This window comes from Protopterus annectens, chromosome 6.part0 (assembly GCF_019279795.1).
Source record: "Protopterus annectens isolate FY-2018-M chromosome 6.part0, PAN1.0, whole genome shotgun sequence".
Taxonomy (NCBI): Eukaryota; Metazoa; Chordata; order Ceratodontiformes; family Protopteridae; genus Protopterus; species Protopterus annectens.
In genome coordinates, this window is record NC_056737.1 from 220,012,035 (window position 1) to 220,039,325 (window position 27,291).

A 27,291-nucleotide genomic window follows, 5' to 3' on the forward strand; every position below is an offset into this window, starting at 1 on the left:
TGCTAGCCAATAAATTAAAGTCTATAAACCTTCTTTTACTGTCTTTAACATTTTCTCAGTTTTCATGCTGAGAGAGTTCTAGGTAGTACTTTCAGTCAGCCATGAATTTGGGAGTCCTACCAACTATGTACTATGTTGAAAGCAACTGCTTGTATACAACAGTATGTGACCCAGTTCATTGTGAACATACACAACTGATACTACAGCCATTACTTGTCACTTATAAAAAAATATATAACAGTCTTACAGTTACACTAAGGGATTCTGACATCTTTTTTTGACTCACTACTCTCCATACTCTGTACTCCACCAACATGGACTATACTGCATAGATACTGAGAAATTCAGAAGCATGCAATGTGTAAATTGAGGTGTTAAACAATGGTGTAAGAGTTACTGAAGCAGTGGATTTCTATACACAATGGCCCAAGGTACTAATTTATTTACTAACACTTTGTTAACCAGTATGCACAGCTGTTTCTTCCCTTCAGTAGATGAGAGAGTTTTCAGTAGATGAGAGAGTTTTGTGTAAGCTGGAGTGTGCATCATGCTTGTCTAGTGAGCAGGAGCTTTAGTATGTAATCCACTGACCATCGGCCATATTTACTGCAACCTTACTATATCCTATGTGCATGCACTGATGTCAATATTTAATGATGCACCAGTAATATCTTCTGGTCTGCCATTTACCACAAGGTGATTCATACAGGCAGTGCCCTCATTAACCAGATGTGTGAATCTCATTTTAATTATATAATATTTAAATGTGAAGATCTGTCTAAGGGAAGGTCCCATATTGGCGGGAGCTGCACCTTATCATGGTGTGGTAGGTGGACCAGCTGTGGTTGTGTCATCATGTCTGTGTATACTGTACATTTAGGGGATGCTGCTGCTGCATGTCCTTAAGAAATTAATCTCTTCGTCTGCTGTCATCTCACATAATAATTTGTTGTTGCTCAGCTATGACACACTAAGTTGCAATTTCAAAAGATGCTAAGCTCAAGAATTTGGTTCATTACATCCAAGGTATGACACGTGTAAATTATAGCCCATATTCTGCAGTGTAGTCTGGAATTCCCATGTTTGTAATCAGAAACTATAACGTGGAAAACTATTTGCACACCAACCACACACATATGGAAAAATTCTGGTAGGCAGATAAGTACCACCTTGCATCAGTGAGCACAAGGCTTTAGTATGTGGCTTGAAATGTGTACCAGCCCTCTACAACTGCTGACCATGTTCATGAACAGTGCTCATTATTCAAGTAATATGGTTTAACAGAATTTCATTTCCGAAAGATACACAAATAGGAATCCTTTGTTCTTTTTTTTTCTTTTTTTTGATTATGCAAAAAGGAAAAGAAATGAAATAAGACCTTCAGTTTTTAATAAAACAAAAAAAAGACAACAAACAGGAACCAAATTGTTTTTTATATGTTAGCGCTTTTGTCAACATTAATAACTCAACTTCTATAGACAAACATCAGACACACTTGAATACCAAATACAAAATCGCATGACCAATCAATGTTAAACTTTTAAACTGACCACATTACTTTTCTAAGAAAAAATTTTGAATGCATATAAAGTCATTTAAAATGCATTTAAAATACTATCCGCCCTCTGAAAAACATTCAGCATCCTCATTTTTTAAAATATACATAACCAAAATACACAAATAATATGAAATTATAAACTATTTGTGTCAAACTCTTCAATTTCAGCACACAGACTATAGAACACAGATCATTTAATCCTGGTTGATTATAGGCATGTGTCCTAATCTGCAAACTTAACTCGTGGTGCTCATGTCTTAGGGTATGTAAACCTCCCCTTTCATCATACTCAGCTTGATCTATCCCTCTGAATAAAAATGAGTGGCCTGTCTGATTGATCACATGTTTAGCTAGAGCACTTTCCAACCTCCCTTTTCTAATATTATATAGGTGTTCATACACATGTTCTCTTAATTTATGGTCAGTCTTGCCTATGTAAAAACTAGGACAAGACTGGCACTGGGCTAAATACACCACTCTACTGGATTTACAGTTATACTTGCCCTTATAAGTATACTTTCTCCCTTTCAGTGTGTATACATAACCCACATCCCTATGCTTACAATAGGCACAGGCCTCACACTTAAAGATACCTTGTTGCCGTGTCAGTCCAAAATTTTTAAATTCTAATAACCCTTTCAGGATTTGAGCTCTTCTAAAAATAAATTTAGGGTTAACACCTAGTTTATTCACTAAGGACCCCTCCGATGCTATTACACTCCAATTCTTAATCAAGATCTGTTTAATGTTTCCAGCATCAATATTATAAGGGGATAGTTTACTATTTCACTTTGTTGGATATCATCACTCACTGTACTCCCATTTTACTTCATATATTGTCCACCCCCCAAGATAGCTTTGAAATAACCTACATTCCTTTTCATTTGAACTTCATTCACCAATTCTTCGAGTAAGGATGCCGGGTAGCCTCTCTTCGAAAACATTTGGATGGTTGAATTTACTGAATATTGTAACAGAACAACAGAATTTCTAACATTCACCCACACATTCAGTACTGAGAGGACAGCATTCTTGGACGTGGACTTGTCTAAGGATAGACAGAATAGATGTTATAAAGCGAAGATCTATAGAAAGGAGACATATTCAAACTCCTTTTTGCACTTTACTAGCGCTCACCCTTGGTATCAGAAAAAAAATCTGTTGTGAATGGACAGCTCACAAGAGCAGCCAGAAAGTACAGTTGTGTACACTTAGCATAAATGTAGATGTTTGAGTGTATTTATACTACTGACTACCTGACTTCAGTCCTGAAGCAACAGCAACCGACGCAGAAATACTAAACCTCGGGTATTCAGGCTGGCCAAGGGCTACCCTGGCAGGGATAACCCAAATGTGATGACTGCAACAGTGAAACACAAAGAACATTGTGCACTACTAATTTTGATTTCATGACTGAATGTGACTTGTTAGTCACAATCTTTTCGAAGAGAGGCGACCAAGCATCCTTACTTGAAGAATTGGTGCATGAAGTACAAATGAAAAGGAATGTAAGTTACTTCAAAGCTATTTTGGGGGGGGGGTGGACAAATTATGAAGGAAAATGAGGGTACAGTGATTGATGACATCCAACAAAGTGAAATACTAAAGTATCCCTTGACTTTTATAACCCCTTATAATATTGATGCTGGCAGCATTAAACAGGTCTTGATTAAGGATTGGAGTGTAATAGCATCAGTGGGGTCCTTCGTGAATAAACTAGGTGCTAACCCTAAATTTATTTTTAGAAGAGCTCAAAACCTGAAAGGGTTGTTAGAATTTAAACATTTGGGACTGGCAAGGCAACAAGGTATGTTTAAGTGTGAGGCCGGTGCCTATTGAAAGCATATGGATGTGGGTTATACATACAAACTGAAAGGGAGAATGTGTACTTGTAAGGGCAAGTACAACTGCAACTCCAGTAGAGTGGTGTATTTAGCCTAGTGCCAGTCTTGCCCTAGTTTTTACATAGGCAAGACTGACTGTAAATTAAGAGACCATGTGTATGAGCACCTATATAATATTAAAAAAGGGAGATTTGAAAGTGCTCTAGCTAAACATGTGCTCAATCAGACAGGCCACACATTTACTCCATGTAAAAAGGGAAGGAATATTCTACAATAAATGACACTCTTGAATATAAAGCATACGATAAAGGGTTATGGCGTAGAGAAGAGATTGCCTATCAGCACTTAAACTTCAGAAATCTCAGTGACTAAACAATTTTTTTCATGCTTTTTTTCTCCGTGTAGTAATCTTGACAGCTTTCCTAGTCAACCATGTCCATACTGGGCCTACTGTTTACTTCAATCATCCCCCAGACTATTACCAAATTTGATGGCAGGGCCAGCATGGATCCTATGGAATTATTGGGGGGTGCATGGGACTTTTGCTGTTCTACTGTCAGCTGGGGGGTTCTTTTAATCACAGCCCATTCTTCCCCAAGATATATTCTCTGGTAGGCCTCAGGAAATGTACAATGGGCAGACTATGCCACCCCACCTCCACATTTCGCATGACACTGCTAGATGCAAGCTGCCCCTTCCCTTCAGTAAACAGCATTGCAATTGGCTTCCTAGCCTCTGTCAGGAAGCTCCTATTCATTTGCATGCCATGCTCACACATCACCCTCCCACCTAGGATGGTTACATCCAGCTTTCCTGTCACTTCATCAGTCATCCAAGTTGCTAATCAAACCCAGATCAACTGGTCTAGAAGTCAGGACTTTATCCCTCTATGTAACCAGAGCAGAAAAAGTTAAATTTGATTAAAATGATATCATAAACCTCTTTGTAATGGAAGATGACAAAACAGTATTCTGGAAGTCTAGAACTGTATTCGCCGATTTGTTTTCCGTTTTGCAAGGTAAATTTTTGTGGTGCAGTGCATCATTCCAGCAAAAATATTCCAGCCACTTTTTAGAGACCACAAGAACAATTAATCTGTATACCTTTTTATGAAATTAGTAGAAGTGGAGTGTGAGCTGAAGACTGGACAAATATGTGGGGTCTCTAAATAAGAAGCCTTTTCTTGGGAGTAACAAGTATAGATGATGACCAGAAACAAGTTCAAGGTTTGCAGGAACTAATGATGTCTATGTCAGAGTATGACTTTGTAGAAGTCTACAAGAAAGAATATCTGAAGAGTACAGGGAAAGTACAGTTTTGTACCTACCATAAATGTAGATGTTCGAGGATCCACATTGCTGCAGTCCTAACTATTGGGTAGTCCCATATCCTCAGTCTTTTCTTGCCCCAGATGTCAGAAGACCCTGAAAAGATAAGGCCAAAACCAAAAACTCCAAACATACCTGCACCAAAAATATGTACAATATATACAAAATTACCAGAATATAACCTCACCTACACAACCACCCCTAAACACAGAGGGAAGGAGGGAGGTGCAGCAATGTGGATCCTCGAACATCTACATTTATGGTAGGTACAAAACTGTACTATGTTCTTCATTCCACATTGCTGCAGTCCTAACTATTGGGTAGAATCCCAAAGCAGAGGTAAGGGAGGCTGGCAAATCATAAGGAAGGAGGAACTGACAACATGCCTTGCAAAATAGCTGTGGCAAAACCAGCCCTAGACTTAGAGTAGAGAGGAAGGTGATAATGCTTAGAGAAAGTATGCACTGAACTCCAAGTAGCTGCCTCCAAAATATCCTTAGTTGCCACCCCTTAGAAATGCTGTTGAAGTGGCAGTAGCCCTAGTGGAATGAGGCCTAATCCCAGCTGGAATCTCCTTGCCATGATGGGAATAACAAAATGCAATGCAAAACCCAATCCACCTAGAAATAGTTTGTTTTGACACAGGCTTGTCAAAGCAAAAGAAACAAACAACTGCTGAGACTGCCTAAAATCCTTAGTCCTGCTCAAATAATAATTGCCTGTGTACATCTAAAGTGTGCAAAATCTTTTCCCCTTTATTTTGGGGATCTGCATAAAAGTAGGCAAATGAATAGTTTGGTTTAAAGCCACACTAGAAACCACCTTAGGCATAAAGGAAGGATTAGTAGATACCCTATCCTTATGAAAAATCAAAAAGGCTCTGGCCTGCAACTCAGAAACCCTTCTTGCAGAAGTAATGGCCAACAAAAGCAGTCTTCCATGACAAGTATTTCAATTCAGCAGTAGAAAGGTTGTAGAGTAAGTTTCTCCAACACAAAATTGAGATCCCAAGCAGGAGTAGGAGCTCGGGGTCTTATATTCTTTGCCCCTCTAAGAAATTGCTTGAACAAAGGATGCCAAAACAATGGTGGGTCACAATCATAGTGAGCTGAAATTGCTGCAGCATGAATCTTAATGGAAGAGAAAGACAAACCTTTGTCCAATAACTCAGTAAGATATTGAAGAGCCACACTCAAATTAGGCTCAGAAATCTCCAAATTGTTTGCTGCACTCCAAAATAAAAATCTCTTCCATTTTTCTACTTTCCTTGTACTAGGTCTTCTGGCTTCCATAATCACATTTAAAACTTGTTGAGGAAGTTGAGACCTGCTGTCTTTCAAAACAGAATATGCCAGGCTGTTAGATGAAGAGAGTGAAGCTTGACATTGAGCAGGTGACCGTCCCTCTGAGACAACAGGTGTGGAATCAAGGGTAAAGGCCATGGAGGCTTCCTTACCAGACTCCTCAGTAATGGGTACCAGTGCTGCGAGGCCAATCTGGAGCTATTAAAATCATCCTTGGCTTGTCTTGTCTGACCTTTAGAAGCACCTTTGGGAGAAGAGGCAGAGGTGGAAAAGCATACACATGAAGATTTTTCCAACTGAAAGAAAGAGCATCCACTTTCCAAGCTGTGTGATGAAACCTCTTTGTGCAAAACTTTGGCAGCTGGTGGTTTAGTGGAGAAGCGAACAGATCTATGTCTGGAGTTCCCCATGACACTGTCAATTTTGAAATACATGAAGATCCAGTTTCCACTGTGGGGATCCATGATTTGTCTGCTTAACACATTTGCTAAGGAGTTCTGTGCTCGGCAGAAACCTTGCCTGAAGAGTTAGTTGCAAGCTGCCATAAAATCATTGCTTGCCTGCACAATGGGTAAGAATGTGTTCCCCTTGTTTGTTGATGTACCACATGACAGTTGTGTTGTCTGTTAGAATCAACACCTGCCCTGGAAGAAGTAATTCCTTGAAAGCCATTAATGCAAACTGGACTGCTAACATCTCTTTCATGTTGATATGTAGATGCTGTAGTCTGGCAGGCCACTTGTCTTGTATCCACTTTCCATTTAGATGAGCTCCCCAAGCAATGTCTGAGGCATCTGTCGTTAGAATCTGACTGGTCACAGAGAGTCCCTTGTTTAGGTGACATTCCTGAGCCCACCACAAACCTGGCAGTGCTGTGTCCATACATTTTTGAGATACCATTGCAGCTTCCTCATATGCAGTTTGGCATTGGGAAGCACCAGAATACAAGATGCCATGAACCCTAAGGCTTGAAGGACTGTCCTTGCAGTCAGCCCGGACTGAAGAGATAGTTGATGGAAGTAACTGGAAAGATTCTTTTGTTTGTCCGGGGTTAATAAGGCCATCTGGGCTGCTGTATTCAGTCTCACACCCAGAAAGCACATGTCTTGAGAGGGTACTAGACTGGACTTTATTTCGCTCACAGAATACCCTAGGCATCTTAGCACTGCTATGACATATTCCAAATGCTGTAGAAGGTCTTCCTTTTCTTGAGCCAGAATCAGGCAGTCGTCCAAGTAAGGATAGATTTGAATTCCTTTTAGCCTGAAGTAAGCTATCACTGGAGCCAGAACCTTTGTGAATACTCTTAGATAAGCCAAAGGGCAATGCAGAGAACTGATAATGAGAATTTCCAGCTCGATACTTCCTGCAACTTAGTCTTATAGGCACATGAAGGTAAGCTTCCTTGAGATCTAAAGTTACCATCCAGTGATCTTTGCCCAGCAGAGGTAAAAGCTGTTGTAACGTCAACATTTTGAACTTGGGAATGTCCAGATAAGTGTTGAGGATAGATAAATCCAAAATTGGTCTCCACGTGTTCCCCTTCTTGAATAAAATCCTAGGCCCCTTTCTGGCACAGGAACTGGCTGAATGGCCCCTATTTGGAGCAACAGAGAAATTTGCTTGTGAGCCTCTGTTCTTTGTAGAGGAGGAATGTCTGGCATGCCTTTGAAAGGAGGCAAGGTATGGAAATAAAACCTGTAACCATGGTGAATGATATCCAGAACCCATCTGTCTTGGGTAATTAAATCCCAATTTTCTTTGAAAAGAGACAGCCGTCCTCCCAAAGGTGCTGCCAGGCGAGAATGAACTGGCAGCTGAAAAGGCAGGTCATTGGGTCTGCTAGGACTGACCCCTGCCCTCACCAGACGTCTGAGCAGGGGAACTCCCTGTCCTAGGCCTAAAAGAACCTTGAGCTCTGCCCCTACCACGTCTAGACCTACCCCTAGACTGGGAATCATAAGCAGGATAAGTCCATCCCTTAGTAGGCCAATTTCTACTAAACGAGGCTGCACCTGCAAAAAACCTTAACAGTTTGCATAGACTTAGCCTTGTCCTCCATTTTCTTTAAAACTGCTTCCACAGGCGAACCAAACAACACATCAGACTGTAAAGGAGCATCCAAAATCCTTGTTTTAACATGCTCAGCTAAATTCTGATCTCTCAACCAGGCGTGGAACAGAACCAGTGGCAGCCAGAGGCCTGCACAGCATCAAAACCACACTGCAAGGAATGTTTACCCACCTGTTCAGACACATGAACTAAATCCTGCAACTCTTTACACTCAATACCTTGAGCATCCACCTTAGATTTCATTTGTGAAAGGAGATAATTCTGATATTTTAACATGTGAAACTGCCAATTCAACGCCCTCATGGCTAAAGTGGAAGAAGTATACACTTTCTTTCCCCATCTATCCAAAGCCCTTGCCTCTTTATCAGGAGGGACAGGATTTTTAACAACAGAGGCCTTCACACCTTTAGGCCCCTGGACTCTTAAAAGATACTTATGAGCTTCAGGCACCCTATAGTACCTATCCGGTTTAACTGGGGCAGGAGGCAAAGAATCAGGATTCAGGGAAGCCTCTGCAAAACATCTTCCACCACATTCAGAACAGGAGGTATAGCTAAAGGCCTATGCTGGGGTAAAACAAGAATTCCCTAAGCCTCTTCCTGGAATCAGAGAAATCTTGACCTTCCCATTTAAAATGCTCCCTCATGGAATGCAGAATCATCCACATCAGAATCAGAATAAGGAGGATACTCCTGCAAGTCTTCACATTGCTCAAAACTCTCAAACTCAGGTTCCACCCTAGGCCTCTTATCAGGAGGCATAGAACCTCTAATCATAGTAATCAAATCCTCTGCCATTTTAAGCATATGTTTCTTAGGCAAAGACCCTGAAGCACTAGGAGAAACCCCACTGAAGCTAAACTTGGCCTGCCTCTCAAAGAAGCCTTGGAAACAGAAGGGAGGCTCTAACCACCTTAGGAAGAGAGGGAAGAACAGCCACCTGAGAAGCCCCTCAGCCTGGCCTACTTCCTGAGAGGATACATCCTGTAACAGTAAAGTCTCTCCTGAGACTCCAAAGAAACTCCTGGCAGAACCTCCGCTCCACTGAGGGACTGTCGGTTCTTCCACTCTAGGCTTTGCTGCTTTGTCCAAAACTAACCTGGCACAGTCTAACCTTCTCTTAATAGTTCAGGCCCTAAACAAGGTATACACAAAGTATGGTAATCCCTATGAGGTATCTGTTTCCCACAAGAAATACAGTTATTCACTTTTTCTGACATCCGGTTAAATACTGAGGCAAGAAAAAACAAAATATTAAACTCTGACTTCAGAAACTTTCAGAACGCCAACCTGCACAAATTGCTTCTGCATCAATAGTTAGGACTGCAGCAATGTGGAATGAAGAACATCTGCTCCTTAGCCTGATACTTACTTGAAGGCGGCATTTCTTTAAAAAAAGATAAGGCCTTGAAAACATATAAATGCTATAAAAAGTCATGAGACTTCTAAGTGGTAAGAAAATGCTGAGGTTAAATGTTCAGTGCAAACTAAAGAGCTAAATGAAAGAGACTCTTACATTTAAACAGAGTGACTACAATGCTGTAACCATTGAATGTTATGCATTCATTGTGATATTCTCCTGCAAAATTGAGTTACAGTGATAATATACACACATCCATGCACTTGACTTCCTTGTCTCCACTTTCAGTCAGTAACTGTTACTGGGACTGTCTTCCATTCTGAAGCAAAAGGCCATTGTCATAGCTATATTACTGTAGCATATAAAATGGAGATATTTTGGAAACAAATGGTACTTTGGAGCAGAGAATGCTCATGGATATATTTCCATAATTTCTGCTCAACAATTGTAGGCAGCAACAAAAGTCACTGGTCCAACAGGTATTTGCACAGTCAGTGATCTGAGAAAGGCAAAACATGTCATCCCAATTTTTTCTGAAGTGGGATGAAACAAATGTGAAGGTCCTCAGGTCAAGCATATTTGTATCAATCAAAGGAGAAGTGGTAGACAATAATTAATAAAGAGTTGAAGGAATTTATCTGGGAGGAGAAGGAAAGAGTCAAGTGGGATAAATTGATCCTTCCAGCAGAACAAGATGGTTTAGGACTACAGGATTTGAAGGGATATTTCAGAGTTACACAGTTAAGGCTCATAGGTATAACACAGTCAAAAGCTAGAATTCAAAGTGAAAGGGATTATGATTAAACAGGAGAGAATTTCAAGAAATAAGGAGAGAGTGGGGTTTTAGATAAAGTTCCTTAAGGAGAGTGAAAGCCATACAGAATACAATACTCAAAGTAGCAGAAAGTATTTTAAGAACTACGCTAGAACAAGAATGGAGAAAGGAGATTTTGCCAATAGGCATGACTACAATTAGAGGTACAGGGAATAGGCAAGAGGGTTGGAATTTAGTGGAGGAAACAGGCAAAAGAACCCAGGTATTGAGAGCAAATGATTAGAGAGGGATAGGTAACAGGACAGGAAGAGGCTAAGAAGACATTTGGACTGCAGGCTAGAGACTGCCTTACCTACTAGAGATTTACATCAGAATATTGCAATGGTGATGGACAGGTTGACAGACGAGATCAGACAGGAGTCCCCGTGGACTGTGATGTTTGCAGATGACATTGTGATCTGTAGTGAGAGTAGGGAACAGGTGGAGGAGACCCTGGAGAGGTGGAGATATGCTCTAGAGAGAAGAGGAATGAAGGTCAGCAGGACTAAGACAAAATATATGTGTGTGAATGAGAGGGAGGATAGAGGAATGGTGAGAATGCAGGGAGTAGAGGTGGTGAAGGTGAATGAGTTTAAGTACTTGGGATCAACAGTTCAGAGTAATGGTGAGTGTGGAAGAGAGGTGAAGAAGAGAGTACAGGCAGGATGGAGTGGGTGGAGAAGAGTGTCAGGAATGATTTGTGACAGACGAGTACCAGAAAGAGTGAAAGCAAAGGTCTACAAGAGGGTAGTGAGACCAGCTATGTTATATGGGTTGGAGACAGTGGCATTGACAAAAAGGCAGGAGTCAGAGCTTGACGTGGCAGAGTTGAAGATGTTAAGATTTGGACTGGGTGTGACGAGGATGGACATGATTAGGAATAAGTATATTAGAGGGTCAGCCCAGGTTGGAAGGTTTGGAGACAAAGCCAGAGAGACAAGATTACATTAGTTTGGACATGTGCTGAGGAGGGATGCAGAGTATATTGGGAAAAAGATGCTAAAGATGAAGCTGCCAGGTAACAGGAAAAGAGGAAGGCCTTAGATAAGGTTTATGGATGTGGTGAGAGAGGACATGCAGGTGGTTGGTATGACAGACCAAGATGCAGAGGACAGGAAGAAATGGAAACAGTTGATCTGCTGTGGCGACCCCTAACGGGAGCAGCCGAATGAAGAAGAAGAAGAAGATAAGCAAAGAGAAAGAGCTAGGGAGATCCTAATTGAAATACCTGCTCTGGTAGACTTTTAAGCTAAATGTTAAAAATATGAATAATCAGTACAGAATATAAAATATTGCACGATTACAGGAATTAATCAGACAAGGTTAGAAAAGCTTGAGAAGTGAGACTGGATAAGCAATTTACAAGAGAACAATGGGAGGACATATGTATGGCTCTCATGGTAGATAGCAAATGTTGGAGGTGTGAAGGGGAAGACAGAGGTAATGGGAACACAACACAAAAAACAATAAAAACATCTGCAACCAGAAATAAAAGCAAGAGTCATTTATTACAAACTTTCTAGTAAAGACTTAAACAACTAAGCGCTTTCGCCTTTTAACCACCATATAGTTATTCACATGTCTGCATTTTCCAAGTCTCTCCAAACAGTGCCAGGAATCCCTTACAATGTGTTCTACTTCCTTCACCAAAGGTCCTGCCACTTTGCCTACCCAGGCATTCAGAGGTTCTGTTTTGGAACCTCTGGCAGCCACAATTGGTCTAAAAGGGGGATTTGTAACACTTTTGTTAATTTTGGGAATCCCGAACATTTGCGGGATCACTGGATTTTCAAATGTGAGAAATTTAAAATCACTCTGGTCAATAACTCCCTGTAAAATCGCATCTGATAAGAAAATGTCTAGCCATGTATAAGGCCTGTTTATTTCATGTCTAGATACTCTCACATAGGTGGAGGTGTCATTAAGAATCTCTTCCATCTTAGCTATATAGTCTATTTGTCTCATTAAGACCACCCCACCACCTTTGTCTGGGTTCATAATTCTCATGTTCCTGTCGTTTGCCAATTCTCTCATCGCTTGATTCTCGTTTGCTATGTTGGATTGAAATTTATGGTTCCTTTTAAGTAATCTCCTAATTTCCTTTTCACACATTTTTTTCAAACATTATAGTTTCAGGATTGTGGGGAGGGATAAACACACTTATAGGTTCATAGGTAGGTACTAGGCTATTGGCCCAAGGGCCTAAGTAAGCCTAGCCAACAAGGTTCCCTGGCTTACGCCACCCAAGAAAGTTATTTTCCTGTGCCCCTGTCGAGCAGAGCCATCAAAGTGATCCCTGGGATGTATTTCCTATTTCCCATTTTTCGTCTAAGTTGCCTTTCTGTATTCAATTCAGAACAATCATAAAAAAAATATTTTAGGTTCAATTGTCTTGCATATAATTTTAAATTTAACAAAACATCAGCCAAATCTGAACCAAAGTTTGGGGCAAATCACATTCCCTTACTTAAAAGACTAAAGTGTGCTTCAGTTATATCTATTTCATGAAAATTATAAATCGTGAAACCATTCTTGGTAATGATATCACACTCTAAGGGAAAACTAATATTGAACCTGCTTAGATCACTGTCCATTTCTTTGGTACACTTATAAGTGTTGTCACAAACATCCAGATTGTTTGTCCTGTCCACATCAAAGACCATCAGTTCCATTTCCTGTTGTTCCTCTTCCCCCATTGTCTCCCATTGTATGCCTTGCCTTGCTGTCCCCTGTTGTATGTATTGCTCTGTTGATTCCTGTTGTTTCTGTTGGTTTGGTTTCTCAAACACTCTGACCTCCCTGTCATCAAGATCATTTGCATCAAATTAATTTTCATTGTTGTTAACATGGGAATTTCTCTCTATTTCCCTATCATTGTTTAAATTGTCACCTCTTATATTATTTGATCTTGTATTTTGTGACTCACCCTCCCTAGTACCTGTACGGTAGGCTCTGTTATTTTTATAATCTTCAGTATCTCTAGCTAGCTTATGGTGCTTAGTAATCACATTCTTTTTAACAAACATTTCAACATCATAAAGAACTTTTGAGTAACTTTGTTGATATTGTGTAAAAAGTAAGTCATTCAATATACTCGGATTTAAAACAGATATTTAATTTTGCAAAAGTTTTAACTTACATTCGTTATTTCTAATAATAATGTCCAACAATTCAAGTCCCACCTTGTCAAATAAGGTAATCAGTTCATGAAATGCAGTTGTTCCATGCTAGATACCCACGGGTTTCCATAATCGCAATCCTTTCGGGACATGTCTCAGTACTAAAGATTTACTGAGAAATATATTGTCCATTTGTAAAGAACGATATCTTCTACACAACTTTTCGAACTTCTGGATCTGTAGTCGTAATAATGGTGCTGAGTTAGTATCCGACCGACCTTTCCCCAGCATTATATCCAGTACTCCAAACCATGATGACAAGTCTTTTTCTGCTTCTTGTTGAGTGCTGGTTGCCATGGCAGCAGTCCCATCTCCATTCTCCGCCATTATAGGAGTGTGTAAAGTGAACAGTTCTGCCTGGGTGCTAGTTAAAGTAGAATCCGCACCACTGTTCACTTTATCTTTGACAAGCAAAGTGGACAGTTTTTGTACTGATGAAATGAGCTCTCCCAGAAGTGCCTCCATGTTCTGGGAACCTTGAATTGTATTCGAACATTCCAAATAACTTAAATCGAACTATCAGTCAGTTCTTACTCAATTCTGGTGCAGCTATGTTACCAATAACAAAACTGAGATGGCCAATAAGACACTTGTAACAGAAAACAAAAAACAACAAAAAAGTCCACAACCAGAAATAAAAGCGAGAGCCGTTTATTACAAACTTTCCAGTAAAGACTTAAACAACTAAGTGCTTTCACCTTGTAAATCACCAGGCTTCTTCAGAGTCATTTAAGCAATAACTTGATTTCATTCATATATAAAACTTACTAAAAAAGGCAACCAATCAATCCCAAGTATTAATTAAGGTTAATTAAATTTAAAAGGTATACACATCATATTTCTTAGCTTAATAATAAGTAAAATTTATAAACGTTTTTTTAAAAGTTATGCCGTTATCACTTGTCCTTAATGAACAAAAGCATTATCACTTCCTATTCAAAGGGCTGTGAAACCTACAAAAATTATCCACATTTGAGATACACTAAAGAGTGTATTTTGAGCCACCAACCGTAAGAGGCAAGTTGTATAAGTGTACTCAAGTATTCATTTTTTTTTTTTGTTATATCAGCCAACAAGCTGAAATTATGAAATCTGATTTTAAATTCAGAAATGGTTTAACTGATATATGGTCATTAAGTCCTGGTGTTACCATTGCATTTAAACGTAGTTGCCACCTGGACTCCTTGGCTTCAATCAATGTTTTTGCATCCCCACCCCTCTCTTTGAATGGTACCCTATCTATAATGAAAATAAATTACCTTTTTAAAATGAGGGTACTTGGTACTATGGACATAAAGAGCATTATGTAAATCTTTGTTCTTAATTGCCCTTTAATTAACTTTAATTAATACTTGGGATTGATTGGTTGCCTTTTTCAGTCAGTTTTACATATGAATGAAATCAAGTTATTGCTTAAATTACTCTGAAGAAGCCTGGTGGTTTACAAGACAAAAGCACTTAGTTGTTTTAAGTCTTTACTGGAAAGTTTGTAATAAATGGCTCTCGCTTTTATTTCTGGTTGTGGACTTTTTTGTTGTTTTTTTTTTGTTTTGTTTTCTGTTACAAGCGTCTTATTGCCATCTCAGGTTTGGTAATGGGAACACGTTTTGAGACAGTAATAAGTTGGTACACATAATTACAGAGTACTCTGTCAGAAACAGTGGGCAAGCAAATGGGTGGAACAAAGGAAATTATTCTTTTGAGCTGGGACACAGGATCTGAATTGCCTACACATAGAAAGGCCTTGCTAAATTTAATTCTGGTGGCTGCCCAAAAAGCAATTACTAGAAAATGGAAATCAACGTCTAAACCAACTGTATACGAAGTACTGAATATTGTTAACAGTGACAAAAGAACTGGAAGTGGGATCTTTAGAAAAGGGTAGGAGCAAATTAAATAGAATAAAAATGGAAATTGTGGAAATAATACAAACAGTATAATGATCTGGACAAGGAGTGAGGTTTAAGGGAAGGCAGGGAGCAAGCAATTTATGTAATGTTGTACTGATGACATTTATACAAAAGAACATATGTGATGCATAATGTATGCAACTGGGAACATTAATATGGTTTGTTTTCTTCTATATAAATGTATGTTCGCTTATGGCTTAAGTGATATAATTCAATAAAGGTGTTAAAAAAGAAAGAAATGTGAAGCTCCTGGTAAAGTGTGATGTTAACAAGTCCATGGGATAATCTCAGCCTAATAACAATGTTATGTTACAAAGCACTTTACAAAACACATACAATTCAAACATGCAAATGTTTAAAAAGTTGGGCAACATAAAGTATAAACAAACACTATCAGATGAATTTTGAAACAGTATTGCACCAAATTTATTAAAAGAAAAATAATGCAACATGAAGTCAATGATCATAAGCATGGAAAGTCTTTAACTAGAGACACTGGACTACTCCTTCCTAGGGCAACCAAAGGTAAATGCCTAGGAAATTGCAATATACAGACAAAACAAACAGTAACAGTAAGACACAAATTTAAATGATACTCAGTTAAAAAATAAAAATGTAAATTCACATAAATGGTAAAAACCAACTTTAAAAATTTCAGTATCTCAAATAAAAGTCAACAATGCAAATAAAAATAAGCTTATAAAATTACGGAAACTGCACAATATGAAGTTTGCTTTCAGTGTGAAACCAAAGACAGAATAAACACGAAAAAAAAAACGAAGCAGCAGCTTAGGAAAACACCAAAATCTTTAATAGCACCAACGGTAGGCGCTTTCGTCTCTCCACTTATTCATACACCAGAGACTTCTTCAGACAACCATTTAAACACACTACAAGAATTTATACTTAAGTAAATCACATGATTTCATGTCACCTGACACAATTAAAAAGCATAATTAAAAACATATTGCTACTTTAAAACCATTCATAAAACACAGAACAATAACTTACTCATTCACAATTAAACACCTACAATATAATAATTGCTTGATCAATTACAAATATGTACATAAGAAAGATTTTGGTGTTTTCCTAAGCTGCTGCTTCGTTTTTATCGTGTTTGGTTGGAGTTTTGAAGTTATCAGCTGCTTAAGTGTGGTTAAAGATAAAATAATTTAATAGGAAGTAAAAATAAACTGGAAAGTGGGGAAACATCTGGTACTGAGGATAATGACTTTAAAAGGCATTCAAAATAGTCTTCTACAACCACAAAACTTTCTGGTTACTGGCCTTCTTGTATATCGATCAACAAATTGTTCTTTGACTCTGTTTTTCACTTATATTTAAATCACTAAGAAATGAAGAAAAGTCAAAAATTAATAGTATGTCTCCAGACAGCGAAACCTAAGACCACATCAGTGAAATTTCTGCTGCATCAGCAGAAAACTACTTACAGTTTCCTGCTACTGAATTACTCATCCAAGTCATAGAAGTTTGATTTATACAACTGACCTTAAATCTATTGCCCTTTTAGGTTCATACGTGTGTACTAAGCTAATGGCCCTGGAGCCTATATAAGCCTAGCCCAAGAAGATTCCCTGGCATCATGCCGCCCAAAGTTAGTTCCCAGTGCCCCTGTCAAGCAAGGCCACTGAAGTGATCCCTGGGGTGAACTTCCTATTGCCCATCCACTCGTCAAGATTTCTCTTAAAGAGGGCCAGTGAAATGCTCTGCTTGACGTGAATGGGAAGTTTGTTCAAGAGTATGGGAAGTCTCTGTATTAGGAACCTGTCAATCCATCATATTCTGTTTATTGTGGTAATGAGGTTTAGGTCCCCTGGAGTGTGTGGCATGGAGGGATTGGGATTTCTTTACGTATAGCATATCTAGCAGCTGTGGGTCAGACATGCCTTTGTAGATCAAGCAGAGATCGCCTCAAAGTAGGTGATAAGAGAGAGTACAGCGGGAGTTTTTTGAGTCTGTCCATATAGGGCATATGTCTAAGGCCTAAAATTCTCTTAGTGAAGTATTTCTCTGGCCTTTCCAGTTGTTGTAGGTGTCTAGTGAGGTAGATACCAAATGAGGCGTTGTTTTCTATAATAGGTCTAATGAGGGATGAGTAGAGAGGGATTATGACCTCTTTCTTCCTGGATGAGAAACCTTTTGTAATGAGATGTGCCACACAGAAGGACTTTCTGACTACAGTGGCAATGTGGTTATCAAAGGAGAGGTTGCTATCAACATGTGTCCCCAGGTCTCTTATCACACCTTCAGTGTTTAGTGGACTACCGCCTATGTGGTAGTTCATGGGCACCGAATTTTTCCCAAAGGGAATGACAAAGCACTTTTTGGCATTGAGCTTAACACCATGGTTCTGGCACCAGTCACTGGTGTCAGTGTGGCCTTTTTGTAGAATGTCTACATCAGTTGAAGAATCAATAATGGCTCCCAGTTTGCAATCATCTGCAAACTTGGTCAGCCAGTGTCCCTTTGTGTTGGCTTGAACTTCAGAGAAGTAGATGCTATGGTTTGAACTTCAGAGAGAAGTAGATGCCAAACAGGAGAGGACTTAGGACCGATCCCTGTGGGACACCACTTGTAACTGGTCAGTAGTCAGATTTGGAGTCCGCTACTTTCACAGTGTGGGTTCCATCAGTGAGCCAGTTGGCAACCCATCTTATGACATAGACTCACTAAACTAGGCATAAACCCCTATCTATGATTCCTGAGTGAGGGATGGTATCGACGACCTTGGCAAGATCTAGGTAGGCTGTGTGAACTACCTTGCCCTCATCCACAGCTCTGGTGACAGACTCGAAGAAGTCTATCAGGTTGAGCAGGCATGATCTACCTTTCACAAACCCAAACTGCATGGGGTCCAGAGTTTGGAGATTACCTATGTCCTTATTTATAAGGTCCATGATGATGTATTCCATAGCCTTACATATCAGACTCATCAGGCTAATAGGGCGGTAGTTCCCAGGGTCTGTAGTTGCTCCCCCTTTGTGGAGTGAGATGACCATAGCAGTGCGCCATTCGGTAGGAACAAAGCCTGAAATGAGGCTGTGATTGAACAGAGTACTCAGGTGTGGTGCCAGTTCACTTTGTAATTCATACAGAACACAGCCAGGAATATTATCAGGTCCCATGGAAGCTGTATTCTTGGCTTTGGACAGTGCATTTTATACCTGTGTATTTGTGATAATAGGGACTTCAATTTATCATTTACCTGAATTGTACGATTACATCTGAATGGAATTCATTTTTTCTCTGTGTTGTGCGACTTGTCACAGTTTTGATACTATGACTGGCATAGATTATACCTAAAAATGATCAACGGTTATTTTGTCTATCTGATTCCTAGTGTGAAGTGGAGAAAGCATGTGTGTACACAAACAGATAAATATCAGGTGCGCTCTAGCTGGATCATAACATACTGGATTGTCACAGAAATTGCCTAGAAAAGTTGAAAAGTATGATATGCTGCTAAAGAAATGATACCCAGGATTCAATAACACCTACACTAAGTGTACACCATCCCGAGTGAACAGACAACACAGACATAACTCACACCTTCTTCTTTCTAATTTCAGTTTTACTACTTTTTTGCAGTTTAAATGTTGACAGGGAGTCATAAAGGGTACCACAAAGTACAGACTACATGTACACTTAGTGTAATCTTTCTGAGTGACTAGAAAGCACAAGAATGTGATAAGAATGTTCTTGAATACATTTAGTGTAGGTTTTACTGAAACTGACCCTATTTATAACTCCTCTCTCAAGTTACATTGACAGCGGTTACTAATGGCAGGGAAAGTCTCATCTTCATGATCAAACATAAGTAACACTAACAGTACCCCCTGAAGTAATTAAAAGTACAGCTGTACAAGTACCTTCACCACAACAGCAGATGTTCAACTATGGGGATCACTTCCAAAGGAAATTTCTTAAATTTGGGAAGCAACACTGAAGAGAAGACAGCCCCGTGCAGACTGACTTTCAGAGCTTTCTGTGATGTCTCCCTGCATGTCTTAACTGTTCTTCACAGGATAGCCAGATGGACAAACAGCCTGTACCCTCTGTTTCTTTCTTTTTCATTTTTAACTGGTAATGGTTACCAAATAGTGTGCCCTGCCTCTAAATCCACTGTGGACTTAAATCACCACTGTTAGCACCAAAAGTATCCTGCCTTGGAAGGGACTCCCTCCCAGTTAGCTTGTAGGCCATCCCAGGCTTTATCCCACTTTTTTGAGCAAAGAGATCAATACTGTATTTGCCTCATAATGTCCATTCTTACAGTAATTTTCTTGTTTAATTCTTATTTGTTTTTTTTCCTGAAATGCTAAGGTCACAATAGCCCATTCTTCCAAATTTACAGTTAGTTACTAGATTACACCAGCATTGTGAACATTCACATAAGACAATTCAGCAGCAAATGCTGCCGACACTCCTGACATTATTAAACAGTTTGAAAATTTACAAAGGTTAATGCACAAAGAAATTAACACGTTTCATAACTTAAAAATGTATACTGACTTGCACCTTTCCCATTGGGTATTTAGAATTGAGAAGTTATCCTCCAGTGACTTTACAGAAGAGAACATAGACTTATAAAACAGACTGGAATGGCTATCCCTTTAATTCACTAGAGGTGGCTAAGAGTGCTTACTGAGCAGGATACTAGGAAGCATAAGGAACTGATTAACAAGCAAGTACAGTAAAACAATGTGTGTGATTATTTTATACAAACAGACTATCAGATAAATGCTGAAGTAGAGAATTAGGAGTCCAAAAATTATTAAAAGAAAAAATGCTGCATGATGTCAATGACTATAAGATTAGAAAGTCTTTCAATGGAGACACTGTAACACTCATCACTACAGCACACAAATATGTCCTTCAAAAATCAGAGGAATGTTCAGAGGGGTGCACTGGACACAAAGTACTCTGACTCTGTCCAGCTTAGTACCCTATGGGTTACCACACTGATATACCTACCCTTCTCCTACCACAGTCTTTTCCAACCAATACTATCACCAAACTCTTTCTGTAAACAACTTCCAGGCCTTCCTACCTGGCCTACTAATTAATATACGTTGGCAAGACAGCAGCCATTAACGTATACAGATCTATTTTGCTGGCATTACAAAAAGAGTTACAGACTTACTACTGCCTCTCCAAGTCATAATACTTTTGACACATGTTCTTGAAAAAAAAAATACTCAGCTGAGTATAAACAACAGGCCTCCCTATGCTCTTGCTGGCAAACATGTCACTCATCAGTTTAAAGCAGACTGGCTAATCAGTGTGTTTGTTTGATGGATTCATATCTGCAGGTAAGATCTTGCCTACTCCGAGTACAGCCAGTACCCTTGGCTGACTGGTGAAAGCAGGCCCTGTAATAATGACCAGCCAACATATTATGTTTCAGCAAATGGCATTTTCTTTTATGACAGAATTCTCTCACTTTTTGGAGACTAAGATAACACCTGGAGAGATACTATGGTAATGGCTTTACTGAATATTTTTTTCAGAGGGACAATGACTTTAAAAGTAGCAGCAAAAGCTCCTTAAATTCTGGCACCAGAAAAAAATAAATGAGCAGGAGAATTTTCAGCAAGCAAAGAAATGGGCATGTGTTTTCACCCAGAACCTGAAGTGCCCAGGAACATAAATTCTTAACTGCTCATCTAGGACGGAAGCTCAGACTGCCAAGAATTGGATGTTAACACTTTTTTTTTTTTTGGCATACAACAAAGTAAATGATATGAATAATGATAGTCTATTTTACAGGTGAGAAAGTTGTTTCTGCTTTTAGTAGCTGAACTAATGAACAACACTGTTCTCATCATACCACAATGGTCAACCTCAGTCCACTCAGTAAATAGGCAAGTAATCTCTTGTCACCACTGTGGCCAATGACCAATGAAACAGTAAAGAAAAGATCTTCATTCACTTGTACATATAACTGGAAGATTGCTGCTGTCCTCCTGCCATCTCTGTGACAATCAATTGCTGTTGTGTCTCTGCAACAGACTCAGGCAGGGACATCACAAGGAGATATTAAGATTATAGCGGATGTATCTTTTAACAGTGTGCTTGGGGGTGGTGGACAAAACAGTTTTTGTTTGTTACAAAACTCAGCTTCACTGTGTTCTGCTCATCTCCAGGTGTAAAGAAATCCAAATACATTGAATGTTATTTATCTTTGTAGCCAGGTAAGAGAACTAGTGCAAATGTTTTCAGCCACAATCCAGGCAAAAAGGCAGTAATAACTTTTCAAATCAATCAAAACTGATTTTATTTTCACAGCTACATTTGAAATCTACATTTACATTCAGTTTAGATTATATTATAACCAGCACCTATGGTTTGATAAATACTACAGTTGTGCTTTTACACAATTTGCACAGATCAGCACATTCTGTACAAGGATACCAACACTAGTACAGTCAAGAGCTACTTTAGTTGTCCTTTTACATAGATAGTATTTAAACAAATCACTGCATTATACAGAAGGATACCAGCATTATTTATTTACATATTTATACTGGTTGCATAGCTGTCTCTATGTATTATTAGATTCACAATGCTGAGTGCAGTGTCCTTTTTACTAGGACAGCTCAAGTACCTAGTGCCTAGGGTCTAACTTAGTTCCTTATAACAACTGCACTTATGTTTGCTAGTGAGGTCTGCTTTGAAGAGCTTTTGTAAATGCAATAACTTTTTGTATTTTGTCTGGCAGAGTAATTGGTGTGACAAGGGCAGTTTTCTAGAAGGTTCTTTCTGCTGTTGCAATGATATACAAGAGTCTTTGTAGCTGTAAGGTGTGTTGACATTTTAGGTTATACTAGGGATTTCTGAATGTTAGTGTTTTTTTAAAGATGGGAACTAACTGTTATTTAATAGCTATTAAGTTACACTATAGGGAAAAAATGTGTTCTTGTCTCAAATGGTATCCATCTGGTTTTCTGTGTAGTTTCACAGTGGTATTATCCTTTATGTGATACATCACTGAATCTGAGAATTTTGTTGATGGCTGTTTGAACAATAGCAATTTTTTGTTGGGAATTTAGAGAAATTAGTTTGTAGACCATATTCAAGGCATAGAATGAGGGCATTTGTGGCTATGAATATTCAAGTTTCAACACTAAGTAGGTGAGGCATTCTATAGGATACTTTCAGTTACTTCAGAAACTTATCAATTTGTTGTGTTCTATGTTTGTCAAAAGTTAATTTGTTATCCAACAATCTCCTGATATCTTTATACCTCAGCTGAGAGTACAGAAATCCCTCATCTCATATGGATCCTTAAATTTTAGAGGCTGGAACTGTGTCAGTCTTTACGGAGATCCTAATATTGTGTAGTAGTTATTTAGGTTTTAACAGTAAGATCACTAAAAGTCAGTCAATTCAATACCTGGGCAAACTCCTCTTATAACTGGCTAATGTTTTGGGTGATTTACATCCATTTGTAAACACAATCATCTGCAGTGTACAGCTGATATTTGGGAGATTATAAGGTGCTTTGTTGATAAACACAAAGAATAGCATGGACCCCCCCATACTGAGCCTTTTGGGAATCATTTTGCTATACATCCAGTCTCTGCGATAACATTAAGGGATACTACAGATGTCATGTTGTTGAGGTAGCTTTGAAACTAATGAATGACTTCTTCAGTGAACTTAATTTTGCCCAGCTGTTGGAAGTGGTAGCCAATGGTCCACAACTTCAACAACATACTTATAGTCCAAGAAAATACAATTACAGACTTGATTAGTTAAGTGCTATTAGTGTGCTGTAGCTTGTTGTCAGACTGGACACCCATGGCAACCCAACTGCACTTCTCAAGTGTCAGCCATGAAGGGGCAATTTCAGTTTCACTGTTGGGCATCAGGAATCCTCGAGACCCTAACCATCTCAGACTGCATGGGGATTCTTCTCTAAATGGATGGCGTAGGACTCCTTGTTTAATACATACCAAACAAGATTCTCACCAAGTGACTACTAAAATTAAGGGCATGTAATCTTTAGAAATGTTGTTGCTATAGCCGTTTAGTAACTCTGGGAGGTTCTCTCAGCATTTGAACCTTGATTCATAATTAAATAAGAATGATTGCTGCTGTATCTTATGTCAAACACAGCTGGAATATCTCTTTCCTCTCCACCCAAAAAATCATGAAACTAAGGGAAATTCATTGACTGTAGGTATCTGCGGGTAGTCCTGCAGTTTAGGACTGTGGCCCCTCCTTGTGATGCTCTTGAGATGACTGCGGCAGCATATAGCAGTGCAGGTTACAACACTGCCCTTCTCCACCCCATGACATGGCTGTGTGCCGTCAGCTCTCCCTACATCCACTAGCTGCAGTTACTGACTTCCTTACTAAAAAAGATAGAACACCAAGAGGCTAAAAGAAGCTTAAACACTCTGAAAAGAATGAATTAAATAATGCACATCATGGCATATACTGCATTATATTTTTATAAAAAAAAGACTGATGACTAGAACAACACTGTAAAAACAAACAGCGGGAGCTAGAATGACTCCTGCTACCACTGACCTAGATTTCAGTGACAAAGATAACAATCCAAAATGGCAATTTGAAGGTAAGAACATTAATGATTCTTTTGTAGAGTGATGTCCCTTATCACATAATACTCAGTCTGTATAACTCGCTGAAAAACAACAGTAAACAGAAAAAGGAAAACTGAATAGATGGGCCAACTGAATTATGATAACCATCATAATCTGAAAGTTACAGTTTTTGTCTGCCTACTGACTTTCCTCTGTTCTTTAAAGCAGTGTGTATTAAGAGCTTCATTTTAATTTCAATTCAGCTCTAATTTGCAAGACATTACAGTACTTCAAGTAAGGTAACCAGCTTCACAGTCTGCAGTGATGTGATCTATTCTGCAATTCCTGGAGCCTGAACTTCTATTTCACTTTGAACAAGCATATATGTTTATGGTTGTTGCAGGAATGTGGGATGAATCCTGTGCATGGTTCTACTTCATAAATGTCCATGGGATGAATTTGCAATTGAGATATAAAGATAACTTACATTCAAAATGGCAGAAAAAAATGGTTTTATGACATTACTAAAAGTTATGCCAGCAGCTTGAGAAAGCACCAGTGTATTTCACTCAAACTTTATCTTTCATCCTTTCAGCTTTTTTAATAACAAGTAGCAAATGACCTCCCATAGTTCTAAGCAGCTTATAAGTACTTTTTGTTATCTAAACAGCTACATCAATGCCACTGATCAGTTTCTCAATTTAACAGAGTTGGCATGAATCTGTGATTTGGACTCCACAAAGATGGTGTTTTCGACCAAATTACTCATCACTGAGAGCAAGTGGAAATGAGACATATGGATTCTATTAATGCCACTTTGGGACATGGGTGACATCTCTCGACCTCTAAAGTGCAAGAAATCCAGAAAAAAACAATGGGGGGGGGGGCAAAGGCCCAACATCAGGATATTGTTTTTAAATATTGGTCTTATAAACTAGGAAAGTTGATAGATTAACAGGTTTTGTGTTAGCATGCATTTTCTGAAGGATGTGAAGTCTGAAAGTCAAATGTATGTCATTGTTTAGTGACTTCAATCACTGAGTTGTTAGAAAACCACACATTATATGAGGAACTGACCAAAATAGGAGGAAGAAATGTGGACATTCTGCAAAAACCTTAACAGTTGCGAGGTAGGACACTATTCAAAAATCTGTTTGCTGTGTTTTATGAGCCTTTTTCAGATAACTTGTTCTTCAATTTTCTTTGCTGGATTTTGATTAAATCGAAAGGCCTGTTTTTACATTTTTGATCATTAGAACTCTTGACATCTTTATCTTGACAAGCAACAATATTCTTCTTTCATTATTTCATGAATATGAAACCAGTGTTTTGTGTTTACTGTTCAACTGCTAAATTCTGGTCTATTTATCTTCTGTTTATCTTCACACATGCATCACTTCAATTTTAGATAAACAGAATTTGCTTATGATGTGTTTATATTTATAAATTAAACCTTTACAGTGATTAATAAAGCTAAAACCAGATTATTCAGGTACGGCAATGAGTTATATTTATAAACATATGTGCACTGTAATATGCTGTAATGCAGAATCTTAGACGTTACAAAAATGCTGCATCAATAAAAGTTGTAAATAGTTGCATTTAGTCAATATTCTGTGCACCGGGTTTTTCTAATTATTTGTTAACTCAGTCTTCTAAAGTTAATTTGTATCCTACACTTTGTGCAGTGCATCATGGAAAAAAAAGCACATTAATTAGAGCTGGGATGAGATCAGTTGAGCTAAACTGCACATCTTCCTGTGTGCACCGACGAGGGATAACTGTGGAAAGAAATTCATCATTTAGAGGTATCTGGCTGACCATGCTGAACTAGAAAGATTGATCAATTTGAAATAGCAGGCACTCGAAGTCTGATTCTTCACCACACTAACCTAAATATGGCTGTTAAAGAGAGGATGGGATCTTAAGAATATTAAAATGAAGAAAAAAACTAATAAAAAAATACAGTTGAACAGAAATAAATCATATGAAATAATGGAATATAAAAAAGATCAACAAAAATCTAGTAGGCCTGAGGAGAAAAGCATGAAGTAGAAAATGTGGGTGCATTACTACTATGAGATAAGAAAGTTCAAATGATGTATATTACCCACAGTGTCACACCTTCTATCTACCCTGGAAAGAGTGACTTTGACCACTGAACTGTCACCTAAGCCTCTGAATGCAACCCCAAGCTGGTATCTTTAATATACATTCCACAGCAACAAATGTGTCTCTGATCCATGTAGGATGTCTTGACTCACTTGTTCACAGCACTCTTTTATACTGTCACTGGTTTCCAGAGGTATGAACATTATTATGTTGTTTCTTTTCTTTCGGTCACTAAGTTAGTGGCTTGAGGTTCAAAAAGTGGAGGCATTCTCTGGCTGTGATGATTATGTGGCTCATGTGAAATTTACCAGTTTCAGTGATGGTAGTGAAAGACAATGCAGCATCTATTATTCTCACATTAACAATCCAATTCCTTTTTTTCCCATTTCAGGACTCGCTGATATGTGAAGCAACAAATCTGTTTATCACATGGAATGTACAGTTCTATGTTCGAAAAGATCACTGCTGCAGTAGCTGCAATCACCCTTCTCCCCCCCCCCCCAATTTTTGCTATTTTTAAACCAAGATGTGCTATTTTTATTAGTATGGATCCTGTCTGGCAGGGATTTAGAATCCTTCTTCTGAAGTAAAAAGTTGTAAAGTTTTGGTGACCTAGCCACTGATTTTACCCTGCATCCCTCATGCAGGGTAGTGGGTAGGGTATGTGCAAGGCACCATAAAGCTCTGAAAACTGGATGGCTGGCTAGATTATTGGACGTCCCATTTATAACTTGGGCTACTGCAGCAGTGATCTAATGATGAACATCAGGTATGGGAAAGGATGTGAAGGACAGTGAGAAAGCCATAAGGGAATTCTCAGAGCAGTTTAATCCAAAACCAAACCGAACAAAATGGAGGGCATTTGGATGGCAAGTGGAATGTACTCTGAAGCAAAGAGTTACCCATGAGATTTTGAAAAAGAATGCATTAACTTCAAGACTTCTACTTTTTCCTGGAAGTTTATAGCTTCCAGTGCAAACATGTGTTATGAAAAATACTGCAAAGTCTGTGGAAGATCAGTAAGGGAAAAAGCAAGACCTCAAAGTGGCTACAGGCAGGAGTGATGACTGGTAAAAATACACAGGCAGGTCTTCAACTGCAACATATATAAAGCAATTTGATTTCCAAGGTTCATTCCTATGAGTAACTAATGGGAGTTCCCCTTCTTATCTCTCCCACACTTGAGGGTGTGTGCACCTTCTACCGTAACATCATGAAGACAAGCTATGGACTA

The 27,291-nt window shown here is 38.8% G+C and overlaps 1 protein-coding gene across 1 annotated transcript in view; it reads right to left on the reverse strand.

Annotated features, from left to right (window-relative positions):
- The window catches only part of MAP3K9 (mitogen-activated protein kinase kinase kinase 9), a 1,255,777-nt gene that overhangs the window by 26,522 nt on the left and 1,201,964 nt on the right, over positions 1-27,291 (reverse strand). The gene's annotated exons all lie outside the window — the stretch shown is intronic.